Source organism: Aotus nancymaae, unplaced genomic scaffold (assembly GCF_030222135.1).
Source record: "Aotus nancymaae isolate 86718 unplaced genomic scaffold, 86718_ANA_hifiasm-v0.15.2.pri h1tg000008l, whole genome shotgun sequence".
NCBI classification, from domain to species: Eukaryota; Metazoa; Chordata; class Mammalia; order Primates; family Aotidae; genus Aotus; species Aotus nancymaae.
The window spans coordinates 64,626,331-64,644,158 of NW_026988419.1; the positions used below are offsets into that span (position 1 = coordinate 64,626,331).

Consider the following 17,828-nt stretch of genomic DNA (forward strand, 5'->3'; position numbering starts at 1 on the left):
CTGGTGGAGGGGTGGGGCAGGGATGAAGGAAGCCATGCCCAAAGGGGATGGGGAATACAGAGGCTGGGAGGGGCAGGTGGAGGTGGCAGCATGGGGCTTACCTGTAGGCATCTGAGAGCTGCAGGAAGCTGAATTCCTTGGTGCTGTAGAGGCTGAGGTCCCTGACCATCCTGCTGAGATAGGTCATGCAGAGTGAAGGCCAGAACAGGAACTCAACTGGGAGAAAGAAAAGATTCCTAGTCACCAGGCCTCTCCCATCCCCACCCAGCCTGACCAAACACGGGGTAAGAGAAGGTTAGGCCCTGGGGAACCTGGCTAAATTTTTATTTTCTTCTTTTTTGAGACAGAGTCTCGCTCTGTTGCCAGGCTGTACTGCAGTGATGTGAGCTCGGCTCACTGCCTCTGCCTCCTGGGTTCAAGTGATTCTCCTGCCTCAGCCTCCTAAGTAGCTGGGACTGCAGGCACCTGCCACCTGCCCAGTTAACCTTTGTATTTTCAGTAGAGATGGGTTTTCACCATGTTGGCCAGATGGCCTCAATTTCCTGATCTCGCGATCCAACTGCCTTGGCCTCCCAAAGTGCTGAAATTAGAGGCATGAGCCACTGCACCCGACCAAAATTTTCATTTTTTGTAAAGATGGGGTCTTGCTATGTCACCCAGGCTGGTCTGAATCTCCTGGGCTCAAGCAATCTTCCTGCCTCAGCCTCCCAAAGTGCTGGGATTACAAAGGTGAGCCACTGCACCTAGCCTGTTTCTGTTATTGTTGTTGTTTTCAATAAACCACCTTTACTGATATGTCATTCACATACAATTTACCCATTTATTTATGTATTTTTCTTCGACTTTTTGAGATGGAGTTTTGCTCATTTCCTAGGCTGGAGTGCAGTGGCACGATCTTGGTTCACTGCAGCCTTGGCCTCCTGGGTTCAAGCAATTCTTCTGCCTCAGCCTCCTGAGTAGCTGTGATTATAAGTACCTGCCCCCACTCCTGGACAAGTTTTGTATTCTTAGCAGAGACGGGGTTTCACCATCTCTACAGGCCAGTGCTAGAATTTCAGAAGTGAGCAACGGTGCCCTGCCCAATTTATTCATTTAAAGTTTACACTTTAATGTACAACCATCACCACAACCAGCCTGACCATACAACAGTGGGAGGAGACTAGAGAGAAGCTGGGCTGGGGGACAGAAGTGAGGCACAGGGCAGGGGACTGGCTCCCCAACACTCAACCACAAAGTCACGCTCACTGGTGGCATCCATGCTGAGAGCGACAGCCCCAAAGTTGAGTTCTGGGGGTTGGGCGGAAGCGGGGCTGGGCTGGAGCACAGGGAGTAGCCTCCTCTCCCCTAACTAGGTTGCCTGGCCCCCTCCCCATGGAAAAAGGATCAGGGTGGTGGGGTGGGAGCTGGGGGGAGGGATATTTGCACAGTCCCAAGATGGAGGTAGGAGCCCTGAGTCTCTCAGTACCAGGCACCCCTGCCATGGGTGACCCCTAGCCTGGAGAAGCTCAGTGCCCAAAGGCAATGGATGATGGTTTCACCAGGGGCCACAGGCCCCTTCCCTCTGGTGTGTCTGCATGTCCTGGTGGGTGCTGAGGGTGACTCTCCCTAGGGAGGAGGGGCAGGGTATCTCACCTGCTCAGAGCAGCTCTCCGTCCATACCCAGGAGATTGCCCGAAATGGCCCTGCTGCAGGGACAGGGATTCATGGTGACCAGTGCTCCTGGCAGGCAGCCCTGACAGACACACACACACACATAAATGCACACACACACACACACAGAGAACCAAATTTTGGGTGTTTCTGGCCAAGCCTCACCCCAGGAGCCCCATAGCTCAGGCCCAGTCCGTGGTTCACACGACCTCACTTCCGGCCTCTTTTTCCCTTGAGAGCAATTTGTCCCTGGGAGATCCTGTATCCCTCATTCAGGTGCAGTGCCCGAATTGGCCCTGCTGCAGGGACAGGGATTCATGGTGACCAGTGCTCCTGGCAGGCAGCCCTGATAGACACACACACACAATATTGCGCGCGCACACACACACACACACACACACACACAGAGAACCAAGTCCTAGTTGCCAGAGCAATTGCCTGGAGCTCAGCCCCTTCCGTGGCCCAGTTGCCTTGGGTACACAACACTTGTCCCCAAGTGTCCCCAGAACACTTCTCTCCAAGCACCGAGTCACCTTGGGTGCAGGACCCTTGTCTCCTGATACATGTCCCCATATGTCAGGCTGAGGGCAGTGGGCTGGACTCACTAGGAGCCTTGCTGGAGAGCTCTAGCCCTGCTCAGACACATTCACTAGCTTGGACGTCCCCACCTTAGCAAGAGCTGGGGCTCCATGCAGGGTCCCCCTCTGAGCAGATAACCTGATTTTCTATCCCTCTCTGCCCTTCCCAGCTCATGTGTGAATCCCTAAGGCTATGCAGCAGCCACCCCACCAGGCCCTTGGAGCACTGGAGCCTCACTCACCTCTCCAGGATGGGACACAGATCCACTTCCACACCTCCAGCAGCTGCTCAGAGTCTAGGGTCAGCACCATGGCATGGTTGTGGGAAGCCAGGAGCAGGAGGGTCAGGGCAGCCAGGGTCCTCCCCTCCAGTACAGCCCCAGCACCTCATGCAGCTCACCTCAGAATCCAGGGGCTCCAGTGGAGGGGCTGGGCCCTCCGCTGGTGGGTGTACCCTGGGAAGAGGACGTCATGTTCCCTGTGGGAGAGGAGGAGCAGGGACTCAGGTGGAGGCCAGGGCAAGGCCTGCTGGTGACACTGGGACCCTGCAGGCCTGAGTCACCCCTGGGAAGAAGTGTTGCCCTGCAGCACTGCACCTGAATGAGGGATCCAGGATCTCCCAGGGACAATTGCTCTCAAGGGAAAAAGAGGCCGGAAGTGAGGCCGTGTGAACCACGGACTGGGCCTGAGCTATGGGGCTCCTGGGGTGAGGCTTTGCCAGAAACACCCAAAGCCTGAGCCTCTGTCACTCAGCATCTCTGACCAGGGCTAGAACAGGGGAGGAGGCCCGTGTCGGGTATGACTTGGCCATGAGAGAGGTTTCGTTTGAGCTGCTCCGAGCAGATGGGATGCCCTGCCCCTCGTTCAAGTAGGCAAGGCAGAGTGCTATGAGTGATGCCCCTGTTTTCTTGTTGTTTTGTCTTTGTTTTTAGAGACAGGGTCTTGTTCTGTTGCCCAGACTGGAGTACAGTAGCACGATCACAGGTCACTGCTGCGTCGATCTCTTGGGCTCAAGGATCCTTCTGCCTCAGACTCCTGAGTAACTTGGACTACAGGGACATGCCACCATGCCTGGCTAATTTTTAAGTTTTTGTAAAGATGGGGTCTTGCTATGTTGACCATATTGGTCGGAAACTCCTGGGTTCCAGCAATCCTCCTGCCTCGCCCTCCCAGAGGGCTGGGATTACAAATGTGAGCTACCACACCTGGCCTGGTTTTTAGGTTGTTGTTGTTATTGTTGGTTTTGGGACAGAGTTTCACTCTTTGTGCCCAGGCTCGGGTACAATGGCACAATCTTGGCTCACTACAACCTCTGCCTCCTGGGTTCAAGAGATTCTCCTGCCTCAGCCTCCCAAGTAGCTGGCATTACAGGCACCTGCCACCATGCCTGGCTAATTGTTTGTATTTTTAGTAGAGATGGGATTTCACCATGTTGGCCAGGCTGGTCTCGAACTCCTAACCTCAGGTGATCCACCCACCTCCGCCTCCAAAGTGCTGGGATTACAGGTGTCAGCCACCACACCTGGCCTGTTGTTGTTCTAAATAAACCAGCTTTACTGAGACATCATTCACATACAATTCACCCATTTAAAATTTACCCTTTAGTGTACAACCATCACCACAACCAATTTCAGAACATTTTCATCACCCCGTAAAGTAATTCTGTACTCGGCCAAGCATGGTGGCTTGAGCCTGTAATCCCAGTATTTTGGGAGGCCAAGGTGGGTGGATCATGAGGTCAGGAGATTGACACTATCCTGGCTAACATGGTGAAACCCCGTCACTACCAAAAATATAAAAAATTGGCAGGGTGTGGTGGCTCATGCCTGTAATCCCGGTGCTTAGGGAGGTCAAGAGGGAAGGATCATTTGAGGCTGGGAGTTCAAGACCAGCCTAAGCCACAGAGCAAGACCCAGTTTGTATAAAAAAAATTTAAAAACTTGCTACTGTGGTCCTAGGTACTCAGAAAGCTGAGGTGGGAGAGTTATTTGAGTCCAGAAGTTTGAGTCTTCAGTGAGCTATTACCAAGCCACTGCACTCCAGTCTAAGTGAGAGAGCAAGACCTCATCTCTAAAGACAACTTGAAAAGTTAAAAATTTAGGCTGGGCGCAGTGGCTCATGCCTGTAACCCCAGCACTTTGGGAGGCAGAGGCAGGAGGACAGGAGTTTGAGATCAGTCTGGGCAACATAGTGAAACCCCATTTCTACGAAAATTACAAACAAAAGTTAGCTGGGTGTGCTGGCACATGCCTGTAATCCCAGCTACTTGGAGGCTGAAGTAGGAGAATTGCTTGAACCCAGGAGGCAGAGGCTGCAGTGAGCCAAGACCATGCCACTGCACTCCAGCCTGGGCAACAGTGCAAGACTTCATCCTAAAAAAAAAGAATTAAATTAGGCCGGGCACAGTGACTTCTGCCTGTAATCCTAGCACTTTGGCAGGCCAAGGTGGGCAGATCACCTGAGCTGGAGTTCAAGACCACTTGGCCAACATGGCAAAACCCATCTCAGCCAAAAAACATACAAAAATTAGCTGGACGTGGTGGTGGCACACACCTGTAATCCCAGCTACCTGGGAGGCTGAGACTGAGAATCGCTTGAACGTGGGAGGCAGAGTTTGCTGTTAGCCAAGATCGCACCACTGCACTCCAGACTAGGTGACAAAGTGAGACCTTGTCTCAAAAAAAAAAAAAAAAAAATTAAAGAAACCCTGAACTCCTGTAATCCCAGCATTTTGGGAGGCCAAGGTAGGTGGATTACTTGAGGTCAGGAGTTCATGACTAGCCTGGCCAACATGGTGAAACCCTGTCTCTACTAAAAATACAAAAAATTAGCCTGGTGGCAGGTACCTATAGTCCCAGCTACTCGGGAAACTGAAGCAGGAGAATCACTTGAACCCAAAAGGCAGTGGTTGTAGTGAGCTGACATCACTCCATTGTACTCCAGCTTGGGCAACAGATCAAGACTGTCTCAAAAAGAAACTCTGAATTCAGTAGTAGACACTCCCTGTTCCTCCTAGCAGCCCCACCCCACCTCTAGGGTGACAATTCATGTCCCTTGCTTCCCTCCAGGTGTGTAAAATAAGGGTCTTAGGGAGTTGAGGAAAAGGAGGGGTCTCTGACAACACATGGAGACTCCTCGGCAGCTCCTCCTCCAGGTCTGCAAGGAACATATCCAGACCTAAAGACACCAGGTCCCAGAAGCCAGCCTGGGATGAGGCCAGCAGGACACAGCCTCTGGCTCTGTCTTTTGTCACATGGGCTGGGTGGAGACACGGAATATGGGAGACGTGGGGCACAGGCAGGGTGGAGAGTGACTCTGGCTTCTCCAGGCACAGCCAAGCTAGTGCCTTAGCTTCCTACCCTCAAATCTGCAAAGGGTGAGTTTTCTTTCTTTTTATTTTATTTTGAGATGAAGACTTGCTCTGTCACCCAGGCTGGAATGCAGTGGTGTGATCTCGGCTCACTGCAACCTGTCTCTTGGGTTCAAGCAATTCTCCTGCCCCAGGCGGTGGTGTGCACCAGGTGTGCTGAGTGCAACCCAGCTACTCAGCAGGGTTTGAATTCCTTCAGGCGCATACCACCACGTCTAACTAATTTTTGTATTTTTAGTAGGGACAGAGTTTTACCATGTTGGCCAGGCTGGTCTCGAACTCCTGACCTCAGGTGATCCACCTGAGGTCAGCTCTACTGAGGCAGGAGAGTACCTTGGTTTCCGAGGTTCAGATAGAGAACAGGACATGGTATCAGGTCAAGGATGACACCCTTGTTCCCCTCCTGACTTGGACATGGTTAGCAGAGAAGTGGGGCTGACGTCTGGGCCACTTTTGCCTCCTCTGCATCTGCTTTCTCTGACTTTGTGGCATTTTTGTAACTAATTTTTATATTTTTGTGACTAATTTTTGTATTTTTAGTAGAGACAGAGTTTCACCATGTTGGCCAGGCTGGTCTCGAACTCATGACCTCAGGTGATCTACCTGAGGTCACCTCTACTGAGGCAGGAGAGTACTTTGGTTTCCAAGGTACTCCCAAAGTGCTGGGATTACAGTCATGAGCCACCACACCAGGCCCCACAAAGAGTGACTCTTCCCTGCCTGCTGAGCTAGACTGGCATGGGAGTATTGGGGCCTGCAGGAAATGCCCCATTCCTGGCTGCTCTGCCTCGATCCTGGAGTTCTGCAATACCCGTGTCCCCCAGGGCCTGGCACCCCCACCCTGTTCACCCCTGTCACCTAGTCTGCCATTCAGGCTGCCATCACACCTCTCTGCCCCCTTGGTGTCCCTTGGGAACTCACACCTCTGTCGGATCCACCATGGTCCTGATGAGCTCCCAGAGGCGGCCGGAGAGCATGGAGCAGGTCTGCCGCATCCACAGCCTGAGGTCCGTGACCACCTGTGCCAGGAGGAGGTGGTGCTCAGGGAGGCCGACGAGCTGATTCCCTGGGGAGCCAGGACCCTGCTGAGCTCTAACTGCCCCCTGGGCTCCCCAAGGTTGGGACAGTATGGAGCAGGGGGGTAGAGGGGCTAGAGGCACCTGGTCATTCTGGCTGCATCCCGTGTGCAGCTTCCCAGCAATTTCGCCAATGAGCTCTTGGAGGTGAAGGGAGGCCCAGGGTCACAGTCTATATGCCCAGAGGAGTCAATCCAGGCAGGGCAGCATTCATCAGCCCTGCCAACCTCCCTCTCTACCCCAGGGCCCCAGGTCTTGCCAAAATCTCTCACCATTTCTGCTGAGACCTTTTTTTAAAACAAATATTTTTTTGTAGTTATGGAACCTCGTTATATTGCCCAGGCTGGTCTCGAACCCTTGGCCTCAAGTGATCCTCCCACCTTAGCCCTCCAAAGTTCTAGGATTATAGGCATAAGCCACTGCACCTGGCCATGTCCTGAGGTCTCAAGCTGTTGTCTGCCAGTGGTGAAGTAAACAGAACGATAGTGCTAATGCTCAAAGTGGCCCAGAGCCAGGTGGAGACGGGAGGCCAGGAAAGTGGTGGGGCTGCAGGGGTCGTACCTTCAGGTGGCGTTCATTGGCTGTGTGGATGTCTTCATGATTGGGTTTGAGTTTGAAGGTGCCCAGGGCCCACTCCTCAGTCACCTATAGTGGGTGACAGCAATGCTGGAGGTCGGGTGAGCAGGTATCAGCAGTCAAGAGAGCCCCTGCCCTGGTCCCACCCTATCTCTCATGGCTGACTGTCTCTCTCCAGGGGCTGAGTCCTGGAAGCCCATCCCGGGAGGGGGCATCTCAGGCCCAGCACACCTTCACTTATGAGCCATGTGGGCATGAGGTGTCATTAAAGGATGGAGAGAGGCAGTCATCAAGGCACACACTTAAGCAGCACTTGAGTATATAATTAGTTTAACATGAAACCACAGACTGGCAACACTGTACTATTTGCTTAGGGATTTGGTGGGAGCCTGGGGCCACAGGGAGGTGCCTCGGGTGAAGCTTGGGCCACAGGGAGTACCTGGTAAGCTGCCTGTTCCTTGAGCGCGATGTGTACCAAGGGGAGCTGGAGTGAGGGCAGCTCCATGGGGAAGGGACAGGATTGCCACCCTGAGCTGTGTGACCTTAGGCAAGACCCCTCTTCTCCAGGCAAGGTCAACCACACAGATGATTTTGGGAGCCAGTGCCTATACAGACAGTCTGGATTTTAGCTTCATGGGTGGATGAGAACATTTTTCCTGAAGAGCCTTCCAAAGAGGGAACAAACAGAGCCCCGCTGGGCCCCGCTGAGAAAGGATCCTACCAGAAGCCCTCACCACTGTCTTGCTCCATGCCGGTGGTGATGGTGATGTCATGGATGTAGGTGGTGGGTGTCACGTGCAGAAGCATAGACTGCTGCAGTCCCGCAGAGCTGAAAAAGTCAAAGTCTGTTTTCTGGACAAAGTAACCCTTGGGATTCCTAGGATGGGAAGACTGTGGTTCACTGGGCCCTTGCCCTGGGCCCTTTGACCTCAGCTTGCATGTCTCTATGGCCTCCCCAGATCCAGGGCCTCCAATCTTCAAAGACCACCCTATCCCTAGCAGGAAAACCACAGGGTGGGGCAGGAAGGTAGGTGCAGGCAGTGGAGGCAGGATGGTACCCACTTGGAGGTGTTGGTCATGTAGTGGATGGTCCCTCGTGGTAGGGTGGAGGGGGTGAGTGTGTTGTTGATGGTGACAGTGACGTGGAGTTGGGAGGGCAGGGGCCCCACCTGAACCAGCCTGCTGACATTGGCCTTGAAGGGGAGGTAGTCCCCCATGCTCTACTGTGCCAATCCCATTCACCCACTGCAGACATAGGAGATATGGGGAGGGGACGGCAGGTCAGGGCATGAGGAGGGTTCCTGCTATGGGGTACTCCCTCACAACCTGCAGCATGGGGCTCAGAGGCCTGACAGCTACATGGGAGGAATGGCATCCCAGTGGGGTAGATCAGGTCACCTATCCCCCTCCACAGGGCACAGCCCCCAGGGCAGGGCCCCCCACCATCTCACCCCAGGAGACAGGCTGTGGCTGGCAGCTGGGGGTCCCAGGCTGTTCAACAGCCATGCCCACCCACCTGCCCTACCTGCTCCTGGCCACACTGACCATGAAGGCATAGGAGTGGACACTGTCAATCCTCAGCACCACTTGTGTGCAGGTCCTTGGTCCACCGCTCTAGCAGGGTCACCTCAATTTCATACCACACCCAGCCGACAAAATGCTGCAGCCACGAGTCTTGGCCAATGTCCTTGAAGCTGGAGGGAATCGGGCTTCCACAGTGGGGTCCGACTGTGGAAAGAAGGGCCTGGCTCAGCTCCTAGGCCCCCAAGGTGATCCGGGACCAGCGTGCTTCACAGTTGTGCCCCCAGGCCTAGCACAAGCCCTGACACATAGCAGGACTCTTGGTGGAACAGACAGATAATTTGTAGGTAACAGGTCAACTGCCAGGGCAGTTTTTGCACCTGAGCCAGTGGGGCCAGGGGTTCCTCCTCGGAATGGATGGGGCCCAGTGTCCCCTGAGACAGGGGTGAGCCCAGGGCCACATCCCAGCCCCAGGCAAGAAGGTTCAGATCCATGACTAAGAGGCAGATGATCCATTGCCTGTCAGGGAGGAAGGCTGGCTGGGGGGTGGGGGGGCTTTGCTTAGCACACTGTGAGTGGGGTCATGCTGGCACCCAGCCTTCTCCTCTCTTCCTCCTATACTTAATGCCACAAATTCAGAGAAAGAGGATGCAGAGAAAGCAAAAGCGGCCCAGACGTCAGCCCCACTTCTCTGCTGACCACATCCAAGTCAGGAGGGGAACAGGGGTGGCGTCCTTGACTTGATATCATGTCCTGTCCTCTATCTGAACCTTGAAAACCAAGGTACTCTCCTGCCTCAGTAGAGCTGACCTCAGGATGTCTAAACTGTCTCCTCTCTTGGATCCCCAGACCCAGCTCTGTGCAGCGCATGCCACTCTGGTCAGCTGAGTTTTTGAGTGGCTAATACCCGTAATCAGTGCTTTGGGAGATCAATGTAAGAGGTGAGAGGATGGCTTGAGGCCAAGAATTCGAGACCAGCCTGGGAAACGTAGTGAGACCCTGTATACTGAAAAAAAAAAAAGGTTTTTTTTGTGTGTGTGTCTGTTGTGTGTGGTTTGTTTTTAATTAGCCAGGCATGGGGGACCCAGCTAACCTGCAATGCTTGCTAGAATATAGCTTGGCCTCTGAAGATAGGATTGCGCCACTGCGCTTCAGCCTGGGCGACAGAGCCAAACCAAGTATCAAAAAATTGTTAAACATTAAAAATAAACATTAAAAAGGACACTGCCTGGGCTCAGCTTTTGCCTCCAGAGGGGGCTCGGCAGGGGCACTTCCTCCCTCTTCTGCCTCCTTTGCCCCGGACCTCCCAGGTCCCCCTGTCCCCCAAACTCACGCCCCCAAGCCCGTTGACCTTTAACCCTCCTCCAGACCCCCCCAACTCCGGGGCGCCCAGGGGAAGGAGCCGGCATGGGGCTCGGATTCCCCCACTTCCTTCGCCAGGCTTCCGGGCACCTCCTGGCTCTGCCCCGAGCCCTCACCTCCCGCAGCAGCTGCAGCTACCACTGTTCCTGAAGTCCTGGAGTCCGTGGTCGGGAAAGTCGGCGTGGAAGCTCTAGAGGCTGTCGAGCAACTTGTGCTCCCGCGACGGGCTCTCCCGGGGTTACGGCATGCCGCCTTGAAGCACCTGCGCGCAGCCCCACAACAGCGGCCAGAGCACCGCCTACGCCACCGTCTGCCCCGGGGCCACGCTCCCGTCTCTGGGGCTCAGCTGCGGGCTGCGGGGCTAAGAGCAGTGCGGGAGGAGCCTGGAGAGCGGGTCGCGTGACGTGCTGAAGCCGTCGGAGCCATGTTGTTTGAGGGCGAGTGCCCGTCCTAGAGAGGCTGGGCGGGACCAGGCGCTGCCCAGTGGGGCCGGCAGCTGAGAACCCCGGCCCAAGCTGGACGACCCAGGGGCAGGCCAGGACAGAACCCCTGAGACATGTGGGATTCCTCTGTTTTTCTTTTTTTTTTTTGAGATGGAGTCTCACTCTGTCACCCAGGCTGGAGTGCAGTGGCAAAGAATCACTGCAACCTCTGCCTCCCGGGTTCAAGCGATTCTCCTGCTTCAGCCTCCCAAGTAGCTGGGATTACAGGCTCCCACCACCACGCCTGGTTAATTTTTGTATTTTTAGTAGAGATGAGGTTTCACCATATTGGTCAGGCTGGTCTCAAACTCCTGACCTCAGGTGATCCACCTGGCTCCACCTCTCAAAGTGTTGGGATTACAGGCATGAGCCACTGTGTGCAAACTTTATTGCAGTTTTAATTTTAATTTCTCTGATGATTGGTGATGTTGAGCAATTTTTCATATGTTTGGTGGCCACTTGTATGTCTTCTCTTGAGAAAAGTCTGTTCACATCCTTTGTACTTTTTTAATGGGGTTGTTTATTCTGTGTTGTAGTTGAGTTGTTTGTGTTCTTTGTAGATTCTGGATATTAGTCCTCCGTCAGATGAAAGTTTGCAAATATTTTGTTCCTATTATGCAGTTTGCCTATTTACTCTGTTGACTATTTCTTTTACTGTACTCTTTAGTTTAAGTCCCCTTTGTGTATATTTTGTTCATTGCATTTGCTTTTGAGGTCTAAGTCATGAATTATTTGTCTAGGCCAATGTCTAGAAGAGTTTTTTCTAAATTTTCTTCTGGGTATTTATAGCTTCTGGTCTTTTATTTAAGTTATTAATGCATCTTGAATAAAAGTTTGTGTATGGGGAGAGATGAAGATTGTTTCATTCTTTTGCCTAGTTAATTTTTCCAGTAACATTTATTGAATAGAATGCCCTCTCCCATTGTTTACTTTTGCCAACTTTGTCAAAGATCACTTGATTGAAGGCATGTGGCTTTATTACTTATTCTTTATTCTTTTTTCTCTTACAATTTTCTCTCTCTTTTTTAGCTGTATCTTTGCTAGCAATGGATTCTCTATTCCATTCCATTAACCTATCTGTATATTTTTGTACCAATGCCATACAGTTTTATTTAGTATAGCATTATAGTATAAGTTGAAGTCAGATATATGATGCCTCTGGCTTAGTTCTTTTTGCCTAAGATTGCTTTGGCTATTTGGATGCTTTTTTTGGTTCCATATTATATTTAGGATTGTTTTTTTTTTTTTCTGTGAAAAATGACTTTGGTAATTTGGTAGGAAATGTTTTGAATCTGTAAATTGCTTGATTGCTTTGATTAATATGGTCTTTGTAATATTGATTCTTCCAATCCAAAAGTTCCATAAATTTTTGGAATAGTTTCAGTAAGATTGGTATTAGCCCTTCTTTGTACTTCTGGCAAAATTTGGCTGTTAACTCATCTGTTCTTTTTGTTTGTTTGTTTGAAAATGTTTTGTTACTCAGTCAATTTTATTACTTGTTATTGGTCTATTTAAGATACTATTTTTTTCTGGTTCAGTCCTAGGAAGTTGTATGTTTCCAGCAATTTATCCATTTTACTTTGTCTTTTAAGTAATGTAAGTGGATTCATACAGTATTTTTCTTTTTTCGACCGGCTTATTAAATTTAACATAATATCATCAAGATTTATCCTTGTGATAAATGTTAGAAGATTTCTTTAAAGCTTGAATAATATTCCATATTTTTTATATTCCAAATTATATGTATCCATTCATTTAGTGAGGGAAACTTGGGTTGCTTTTGCCTATTGGCTTTTGTGAATAGTGCCATAACAAATGGTGTTAATAACTCATTTGACCATATATGTGAGAGTTTTTATTTGTGTTGTATTCTGTTTTATTGATGTAGGGTTTTACTTTTATGCCAGTACCAAAGTGCTTTGATTACCCTACCTTCATTTTGTATTTTGAAATCATTAAGCATCACACCTCCAATATTGTTTTTCTTTTTTAAACATTCAAGCTCTTTGTTGTTTCTTGATATTCCATATTATTTGAGGGTTGTTTTTCTATTTTGGGAAAAGTGAAATTTGGAGTCTGAAAGGGATTGTACTGAATGTGTAGATAGATCACTTTGGACAGTATGACCATCTTCACAGTATTAAGTCTTCCAAGCTTTAAGCAAGAACATGCTTAAGAGTATATTGTTTAATTTTCATATTTTGTGAAATTTTTTGATTTTCTTCTGTTAGTGAATTTTAGTTTCATTCAATTTTAGCCAAAAATAATAGTGTGTAAGATTCAAGTTTTAAAAATTTATTAAGACTTGTCTTGTGAGATAACAGGTGTTGTATTCAGGAGAATTTTCTTATGAGCTACTGGAAAGATTGTGTATTCTGCTATTGTGTGGTGTGTTCTGCATATGTCTTTTAGGTGTAATTGTTTTATAGTGCTTTCACATCCTTGTTTCCTTATTAATGTTCTGTCATGTTTTATTATTCATTAGTAAAAGTATTAAAGTATTCTCCCATTATTATGTTACTTCATTTCTGTCAATGCTTGCTTTACATATTTGGGAACCCTGAGAGGAGATATAAATAGTTTCCTAGTGAATGAACTATTTTATTATAATTTAATGTCCATGTTTGTCTCTTGTTGAGTTTTGACTTAAACTACATTTTATTAAATATGACAGCGTTTGACTTAATGTAGTTAGTTCTCCACCTCTCATGTGGTTAACATTTGCATGGAATGTTTTTTCAATCCTGCCACTTCAGTCTATTTTCATCATTAGATCTGAGGTGAGTCTCCTGGAGACATGACACACATGGATTTTGTTTCCTAAATTTAAAAATAAATCCTTTATTTATCATTTCCCTTTTGACTGGAAAGTTCAGTCCATGAATATTTTAGTACTTTACTGAAAGGAAATGACTTACAATTACCATTTTATTGTTTTATTTGGCTCTTGTAGCTATTTGTCCCTATTTACTTTGTATTCCTTTGTGTCTTGTGGATATATGTAGTGGCATACTTTGCTTATTTTCTTTTCTGTATCTGCATTTTCTTTATGGTTACCATTTAAATTAGATTGAATCCCTTAAAGTTACAACTGCATGTTTTAAACTGGTAACAACTTGCACTCAGTTGCATGTGAAACATCTTGTTTATTTTATCTGCCCTTGACTTATAATATCACTAAATATATCATAAATTTATGGCTGCTTTAGTTTTCATGTCTCTCAAATTTTAAAGCACAATTGTTTTCTGCCTAATAAGTATAATGCTACAAAGTTTTACTTTTGTGTACAGGTGGAACCCATATCAATGTGAAGAATATGGCAAAGCCTTTAACAGGTTCTCAATCCTTACTCAAAATAAGATAATTCACACTGGAGATAAATCCTACAAATATGAAGAATGTAGCAAGGCCTTTAATCAGTGCTCACCCTTTATTGGACATAAGGTAATTCATTCTGGAGAGAAACCTTACAAATATGAAGAATGTGGCAAAGCATTCAACCAGGTCTCACATCTCACTAGACACAAGATAACTCATACTGGAAGGAAACCCTATGCATACGAAAATGTGGCAAAACTTTTAATCTCAACATGATAACAAGGAGAGAAATCCTACAATCATGAAGAATGTGAAAAAAACTTTTATGCATCACTTCATCCTTACTAAACATGGGAGAATTCATACTGGAGAGAAATGCTACAAATGTGAAGAATGTGGGAAAAACTTTACCAGAGATACCATCTTATTGGACACAAGATAATTTATACTGGAGAGCAACCCTACAAATGAGAAAATTGTGGCAAAGCCTTTAACTGGTTCTCAAACCTTACTAAACATAAGAGAATTCATTTGGAGAAAAACCCTAGAAATGTGAAGAATATGGTAAGTCTTTGATCAATGTTCAATCCTTACTGAATGTAAGATTATTCATGATAGAGAACCCCTACAATTATAAGGAATGTAGCAAAGGTTTCAATTTGTGCTTAACTTTTAATGTAAGTGAATTCATTCTGGAGAGAAACCCTACCAAGGTATGGAATGTGGCCGAATCATTAATGAATGCTGACATCACAATCTACATCAGTAATTTAATACTAAATAAAAGTGGTAGAAATGTAATGACTGTTGAAGAATCCTTCACAAAATATAACCCTTAAAGGGTACATGATTATTTTATTGAAGATAAACATTACAAATATAAAGAAAGGCACAATACTTTACCTATATCACAGATTTTACTGTACAGTAGAAAATTTATACTAAAAGGAAACTCTACACGGGTGCCTCAAACTTTATATTGGGGAGAAACCCTATGGATGTAATTAATGCGGAACAACTTTTATTTCATACACATACCTTAGAAAACACTGGAGAGTTTCTACTAGAGTATATTATACAGATTTAGGAAATGTGAAAAAGTAAATTAGAAATCAAGCCCAAGTAAACATCATAGATTGACAGTAAAAAGCACTAAGGCAGTGACAGTTTGAGACATTACTCTTAATCAGGGTTGATTATAGAGAATACTTTAAAATAATTTGCTTACTTATATGTAAGTTTAAATGGAGAAAGAAATTAATTTTCTCTTTTTTTGGACAATTATAATTACGTTCAAATTATCCTTTTTGGAATTGAAATAATTTTAGTTATTTTGTAAAGCAAATATTTTTACAAATTAAACTTACAAATTTCTTGATGTTGTATTTTCATTTCTAGTGCTTATGTGAAAGCACGTGGTTAATAGTTTCTGCATCAGAGCTCTGAGCCATCTTTCTCTATTAGGTTGGTACCATTAATACACTTTTCTTTTTTTATTGCATTTTAGGTTTGGGGGTACATGTGAAGAATGTGCAAGATTGTTGCATAGGTACACACGTGGCAGTGTGATTTGCTGCCTTCCTCCCCATCACCTATATCTGGCATTTCTCCCCATGCTATGTCTCCCCAACTCTCCACCCCGCACTGTCCCTCACCTATTTCCCCCCAACAAATCCCAGTGTGTGATACTCACTTGAATGTAAGATGCATAAAGAAAATCTAAGTGGAGAGGCCCTTTATAACAGTGTTGTAAGTGACTCATGAGGTATTTTTTCAGGGTAATATTATTCTGCATTGTAGTAGAAGAGAAGCAGTTTGAATCTTAGAAGTAAATTGTTTTACTAGTTACACATTAAAATAATGAAATGCAATGGAGCTTAAAATGCTTTTTGAGATAATGTTTGAACTTAATTTATTTTAATGGAATAAAATTGTTTTTACTGTGTTAAGACTGTTTTCCATTGAATGAAATGCATCCTACCACCACCATTAACCTATCCCACCTTACCCACATGTTGTAGGTAACTGATGGTAGAAATATACTATTGAATAGCATGGTGAAGAATAACATAGTACAATGACATCTTTCATAATCCCTTTTCCCAGTGGAATTATTTTTTACCAGAGGTAATATTTTTATTAGTTTTTGTAACTACAAGATCATTATGATGGTCATAGTAAAGATTATATAAGACTATAATAAAATATATTCACATATTTTCAAATTCTGAATGACTTTTAAATATTTTTTACTTTACATTTTTCTGAGTGTGCCCCCACTAGTCTGCAAAACACAGATTTTTGTTTTGGTTTGCATGGGTTTATATATACAAACATGCCACTTTACAGATAAACTTCAGGTGTAAGAGTTTGTGGTGAATGTAATTACATTTGTGTATGAGTGTGCCTATTTCGAGAAGCAAAGACAAACCTTAGATCAATACAGATAATTTTTGAAAGTGTTGATCATTTACTAGGCAGATCAAACTTAATGGTTCTAAAAGCAAAATTATTTTCTCTTCTTTTTAATGAATTCATTTATCTAAAACCTTATGGCCCCTTGGCTCAGAATTTCCATGGAAATGGTCTGTCTTTTTCTTGCCTGTTTCTTATGGTGGACCTAATATATAATTTTCTCATTTCAAGGTTTACAAAGCATTCTTTATATGATGTCCTATGGGATTACAAGAATGACGTTTATGATATTGAAGAGTGCTCAGAAAATAACTTTTAGATCTTAGTGTTTCTACAGTTAGTGATTTCAGTTACAGTCCATTGTTTTTCTTTTAATTGGGGAACTTCATTTAAGCCACATTTTCTTTCATGATTGTTCTTTTTGTAATGGACATAATCAAGTTTATTGAGCTAATTTGTTTATGTAAACAATAGGAGCCTTTATACATCATGAGGTTGTTTTGGCACATAAATGAACACACACAAGGCAGTGCTAGCTGTGTAACAGTAGCTCCGGAATTAGCAGTAAATATCCAGAACCCAGGGGCTGTCATCTTTGTTTATTGAATTATGCCAAGCATCTAGAAAGCTGACTTTACACACTATGCTTAAAATATGTATTGAATAAACAAATCTCAATGAGAACCTCCTCTGATATCTAAATTGGAGAGGGACTCCTGTTTCAGAACCCTGGGAAGTTTGTTAATTCTCTGTCAAGGACAAAATCCAGTAAGAAGGAATCTCAAATGTAGCTTACAAAGGCAAAAACAGCTTTGCTTTCTATGTGGTGTTCCAAATGCAGAGGGACACAGGCCAATGAGTCAGAGAACTTCTTGTGCAAAAAGACAGAAAAATGTATATATAAGCAACCAGAACATCCTAAGCAGCCTTTGTACAGAGCCAGGCACTAGACATCTGCTCGCTATGTCTTATGCCATTTGGTCCCTACAAGAACTCTATGAGATTCATCTTCCCACTTTTTAGAGGCATAGATTGAGAGAGCTGCTGTGATATCCTTAGTACACACCTAGTAGCTTGCTGAGTCACCAGTGCGTCTTGAAGAAGATAGACACCTACACCTGGCCCAGGAACTATGGATTGGGGTTGAGGTACTGTTAGGAGCCCAGGAAAGTAGTAAAGGAGAAGATGGCTCTACTTGGAAGTCCAGTACCAGAGGCTCATTCAGCTTCTCCCTTGTACCTGGCTGGGAGTATCTGCATGATTCTCATCTCTAGGTTTAGGGTAGACTTACTTTCATATGGAGTGGAACAAGAAGAGACAAATGCTCAATGACATCACTGTGAATCACTGGCAGATTGGGGGCTGAGGCTTATACCAGGAAGCTCCTATTCTTCAGACACTTGTGCATGTGGAGGACATATGTGTCCATGGTGAAGAAGGTTCTAGGCTTCCAACGATGTATGTGGGCCAGGCACTGTG

The 17,828-nt window shown here is 46.3% G+C and overlaps 1 protein-coding gene and 1 long non-coding RNA gene across 17 annotated transcripts in view; one reads left to right on the forward strand and one right to left on the reverse strand.

Moving 5' to 3' along the window:
* Positions 1-10,452, reverse strand: part of LOC135268141 (speedy protein E1-like) — a 28,496-nt gene extending 18,044 nt beyond the window's left edge. For 4 of the 16 annotated variants that reach the window (XM_064373423.1, XM_064373425.1, XM_064373422.1 and 1 more), the window contains exons 1-7: positions 10,250-10,452; positions 8,796-8,978; positions 7,985-8,079; positions 7,100-7,319; positions 6,522-6,617; positions 2,471-2,706; positions 102-1,685 (exon numbers count right to left, since the gene is read on the reverse strand). The gene's annotated coding sequence lies outside the window, so the exon portion shown is untranslated. The other 12 variants (XR_010341490.1, XR_010341489.1, XM_064373421.1 and 9 more) reach the window with 12 other exon arrangements.
* A 2,270-nt stretch (positions 10,453-12,722) lies between these two features.
* On the forward strand, positions 12,723-15,860 carry LOC105704846 (uncharacterized). Its single transcript, XR_010341500.1, has 3 exons — positions 12,723-13,395; positions 13,907-14,498; positions 15,442-15,860. It is a non-coding gene; the product is annotated as an uncharacterized LOC105704846 (long non-coding RNA).
* The last annotated feature ends 1,968 nt before the right edge of the window (positions 15,861-17,828 follow it).